The sequence below is a fragment of the Melampsora larici-populina genome (genome assembly GCF_000204055.1).
Source record: "Melampsora larici-populina 98AG31 unplaced genomic scaffold MELLAscaffold_1, whole genome shotgun sequence".
NCBI classification, from domain to species: domain Eukaryota; kingdom Fungi; phylum Basidiomycota; class Pucciniomycetes; order Pucciniales; family Melampsoraceae; genus Melampsora; species Melampsora laricis-populina.
The window spans coordinates 2,838,725-2,844,020 of NW_006768765.1; positions in this window are offsets into that span (position 1 = coordinate 2,838,725).

Genomic DNA, 5,296 nt, shown 5'->3' on the forward strand with positions numbered 1-5,296 from the left:
CTCAAAGAATGGGACAGTTGTTTGGAGTCCTTTGACGCATGCCCGATTGTCCCCAACCCGGTCTCTGAGGAGGTGGGTTGGGTAGGAGATGCCGCTGCGTCTTACGGGTGAGTGAGAGGCCAATAGGTGGTCAGCTTAGAGTTCGGCTAACAAAATTGGTTTGGTTGGTGTACACACCGATGGCTTCCTTCTTGGTTTTGGTCAATTCAGGATAGGGGTTCGAATTGGGCAATTCTGGGCGTGTTTTAAGTTTGTGTCCGACTGGGAAACCAAGGGTCGAGCTGAAGGAAAGCGGCGGATCGCCTGGGCGGAGACGGTAGCCATACGATTAGGCTTATTGGTACTAGCCAAGACGACCAATGTTAAAGGGCGAAGGTTCAAGGTCCTGACCGACAATACGACAACGCAGCATGCCATACGGAAACAAAAGTCAAGGGACATAGATGTTAATGACGAATGGAAGATAATTCAGAGGTTGCTGACTCACCTGAATTGCAATATTAAAGAGAAACGTGTTTCGTCAAAGGACAATGAAGCTGATGCATTGTCGAGGGGTATTTTGGAGAAGAACCTCCTTTGGTTTAACGAGGTCCTGATCTCCGTACCGGACGATCTGAGGTGCCTCCTATCCCAAGTCACACCAACATACTCTAGGGCAGAAGATGGCCCCTCAACGAACGAAATCTGACATTGACCTCGATTCGAAAGCTATCAATTTAAAGAAGGTGACGAAGCCATTCGGAGCATTTAAGAAAGACGCCTTGGGTATAGATCGGTCAGATACAGATGAGATTCAGCTACACTTCCTGAGAGGCTCTTGGAAAGATGGAACTTTAAGACATTATAACTCGGGGGTAGTAAAACTACTCCGGTTTGCAGAAGTAAAGAAAATAAGTAGAACAAGACTTTTGCCAATCGAACCAAAAGTTCTCTTACGTTTCGTGGTTTGGGGCTCGAAGAAAAACAAAAGCTTAGCTGAAAATGACGAGTCGGTGAAGTCGACTACTTTAAAATCATATATTGCTGGAGTGAAGGCTTGGCATAAGTTCCACCGAAAAGAATATCCACGGGATCAGGATGAGTCAGTAAACTTACTTTTAAAAGCGTCGTTGAAGGTGGAATCCGATCAACAGTTGTCACAGAAGATTCGACCTCCGGTCCTAGTTTCAGATCTTCTATCCCTAGTAAAGCTTCTGTCTCCGAAAGAAGAAGCCGATCTAGCGCTCTTGACGATCGCTCTGGTTGCCTTTTGGGGAACAGCTAGACTGGGAGAACTGGTGTCGGATGATTCGAATAGGAGGGTCCCGGCTTGGAGAGATGTGAAATGGGCCGAAGACCTCTCATATGCCACAATTGATCTCCACAACGCGAAGACCGCGAAACCGGGAGAAGTCCAGAAGATCCAATTGGTACGCCAAAAATCCATGTTGGACCCGGTGAGAGCTTTGAAGTTACTCTACGATTTTCGACCTAAACGACCAACGGACCCCGTCTTCGGATTTGCTGTTGGAGATAGAATAGTGGGATTTAAAAAGAGGGCGGTGATAGAGCAGTTAAGAATCTTATGGAACAAGAGTAGATCACCGGAAGAACAAGTTTTGTACGGCCACTCCTTTAGGATCGGGGGGGCCTCCTTACGCTGGAATTTGGGGGCAACCAGGGAGCAGATAAAATTGACACTTCCAGCATTAAAGAGGTTCCCAGATGGGAATATGGGTCCTAGTGATCAGATTCCCATTCTGCTACTGTTACACAGTTCCATGAATATTGCCTGAGTAGCCATTGTGATATATGTAGTCAATATTTTGAAATGTGTGTCTCAATCTGAACAAAGTTACAGCATGTATTACACATGATTTTCTTATCTAGATGAGCAGATAACTGAGCGGACCTGTATGTAGCTGATAGCTAAGGATTTACTCAGATGTTTGCACATATGTAGTGTATGCTTTATGGCTCAGATGTGCAGTGCGAGATGATGTGATGCTCCATTCTTCTCTCAATGATATTCCCAGCCTAGGTCATGTTCCGACCAGGGAACCTATTTAATGCTGGCAGTGTGAGTGGTTGGTGGGCTTCAGACGCCTATATGATATACTTACGTAAATTTACTGAGAAAGAGTTAAAAGATACGATAAAGTTGCTGAAGTCTATTAGGGTGGAGGACTGAGAGCTCAGAGATCTGTTGATTGTTGTTTAGGGAAATCGCTTAGAGTAATTGGATTAGGCTTAGTTGTACCGTCTTGAAATGTTGATAGCTGGATAAGTCGGAAAGTTGATGACAGACTGTTCATTGAAGAAGTATTGTAAAATGGATTTGGATATTCAGATTACGTGCTCGCGATCATTTGCATTTAAGGTTCTGATGCAGTATGCAGTACATGTACAGTGGGTGGTGGCGGTCAGCCACACCGCGAGTTTGCAGATCCTGTAATCTAATCTATACTCCCGTGGGTTCAAAAGAATCTCGGGGGAGGGGGACAGAAGTGTGAAGTGGGTTGTGAAAGGCCTTGTGATGAGCGAGAGCGCAGAGTTGGGGGGTTCGACTTCCCAAGGCTCACGGTTCTGCAGGCTCTCGTGAGGAGAGGGGTTGAGAAGCCGAACCTTCTCAGGTCTGTTCTTGCCCCTCGGGCGGTACTCTTGGTGTAAACGGATTTATACACTCTCGAGAACTACCGTCCTCCAGGGCCATCCCCACACCACGTAAAGGTTATTGGGTATTATAGACCAGGTAGTCTTGGTGGAAGGACACACTTGAGGAGTTTAGACCAACTCCACCATGGGAGAATCTAGGTTGGGATCCATTAGTTTGTTAATCCCTACTCAGTTCTCTACACGACTTGCCTTTTCCAGAAGCGGAATGGATTGTTAGTGTTCTATAGCTTGCGGCTGTACACTGAGGTCCATTCCCGAGGGAAATGAAAGAGAAGGGAGCAAGTGAGAGTCACACGTGTGAAACCTCAAAGGTATTGCATGGTTTGGGCACGGGTGAATTTAGAAGAAATAGAAGACAGGAAAAAGTTTTTTCTATCTTCCGTCTCATTTCTCTCTCTCTCATTGCACCACCAGTCTCTTTAGCGAGTCGCAGATTTCCTTTTATTCATTCTTAGGAAATTCTTTTTATAAAAACCCACCCACCTCCCGGGTTGAGAAGTCGAACCTTCTCAGGTCTGTTCTTGCCCCTCGGGCGGTACTCTCGGTGTAAACGGATTTATACACTCTCGAGAACTACCGTCCTCCAGGGCCATCCCCACACCACGTAAAGGTTATTGGGTCTTATAGACCAGGTAGTCTTGGTGGAAGGACACACTTGAGGAGTTTAGACCAACTCCACCATGGGAGAATCTAGGTTGGGATCCATTAGTTTGTTAATCCCTACTCAGTTCTCTACACGACTTGCCTTTTCCAGAAGCGGAATGGACTTACACTAAATTCCAGACAACGATTTCAGGAAGTGCACCCATTAGGGCAGCCATCAACATTTTCTTCTCGTACTCCAAACGGATACCTTTGATCAAAGTTTTGATCTCGGACGGTGCTTTGTTCCTCTTTGAATCTTGCTTAGAAATAGCCTCACAAAGCGTAACCAGCGTCCAATCCGATAATTTGCTTTCGAAAGTGTCAAGTTCTAGTCCAGGAAATCGAGACATGAAAACTGATTCTTCGAATTCTGCATTGGTCTGCGGATTAGTGGTATCTTCGACTTCCGGATTAGTGGGATCAAGTAGATCTCTATCGTTATCTCCTTGATTTGAACCATCAGGTGATCCTTCTTCAATCAAATGAGTTGATGTCGAATTACGGCCGTTTGATTTAACTTTTTTAGGTTTGGTTCGAGAACCTTTGGACTTTTTAGTCTTGGCGGATTTCTTGTGAGTGGGGATAGAGGCATCTTGGCGATGAGATCGTGTGGAAACCATTGGATTGATTTAAATTGATCCGTTCGAAAAGGTGAGAGCTTGCAGTTGAAAGAAAACGAGAAAGCTTGATACAGAGCATGTGTAGCCAAAATAGTTGGTTGGGGTTCACAACCTCCATAAGCACATACCTCATACACCATCTAAATAGCAAATTATCCGGTTCCATCCATGCGCTCAACTTTTGGGAACTCAAAGCATCAAATGAGATCGAGTTGATTCAACTCGATCTTGGAATTGTTAAGCAGCTTGGATTAACAATGTGAACCATCCTAACTTAACATCCACTCTATTTTTTATTTTGAATTCAACAACTATTCATAAGTACGGTGACTGATTCAAAGTATTAATCAAGACTTTATCTAAAGTTATTAGATCTTTCAGCTCAATCTGTTTATTTGGTGGCTTAACTTCTCTAAAATTTCAAATGTGTTCATTAGTGGTAGCCCAAGATAAAAACTGTTCTTCAAAGTTTGTCTTAATTAGGAAAAGAATAAAATAATCTGTTTTGACTGCTATCTATTGAGATGATGATAATAGCCATCATCTAAAATAGCATCAAAGTATGTACTGAGGTACTTATTTGTATGTCTGAAGAGCATGCTAGGAATCACCTAATTCTGGATAAATGGGAAACAATATCAAATAAGCAATCTTCAACTTTCCAACATCTTGAATATGTTTAAGTAGAGTGTGTACTTGAGCGGGAGAGAAACCTATGAATTTCCATATTCAAACAAGATTTTGAGAAGGAAGATGTGTAGATATGAAAAAAGTTGAATAATGAAAGTTGTTGGGCGCGTAGGAAAGAATGTTTAACAAAGAAGCAATCTTCCACTTTCCAACATCTTGAATATGTTTAAGTAGAGTGTGTACTTGAGCGGGAGAGAAACCTATGAATTTCCATATTCAAACAAGATTTTGAGAAGGAAGATGTGTAGATATGAAAAAAGTTGAATAATGAAAGTTGTTGGGGGTGTAGGGAAGCATATTTGACAAAGAAGGATTCACTTAATTTCCCACATATTCAATGTGCTTGAGGTGTGTTTCCACCTGAACGGGAGAGAAAATCATGAATTTGCATATTGCAGCGGTTTTTTGAAAGGGAAGATGTGGAGATATGAAGAAAGTTGAATAATGAAAAGTGTTGGGCGTATAGGAAAGCATATTTTCCAAAGAAGCAATCAGCAAATTTCCAACATCTTGAATATGTTTGAGTGGAATTTGTGTAAAATTTTGAGTGAAACCCTTGTGAAGTTTGGGTTGACCAATTTTGCATAACTCTTGTTGCCATATCTGATGGATATTGTCCAGCCTACACGTTGATGACGTATCTCAGCAGCTGCGCTCTCCTCTGGGGGGGTTTTGGTTACCTTTTT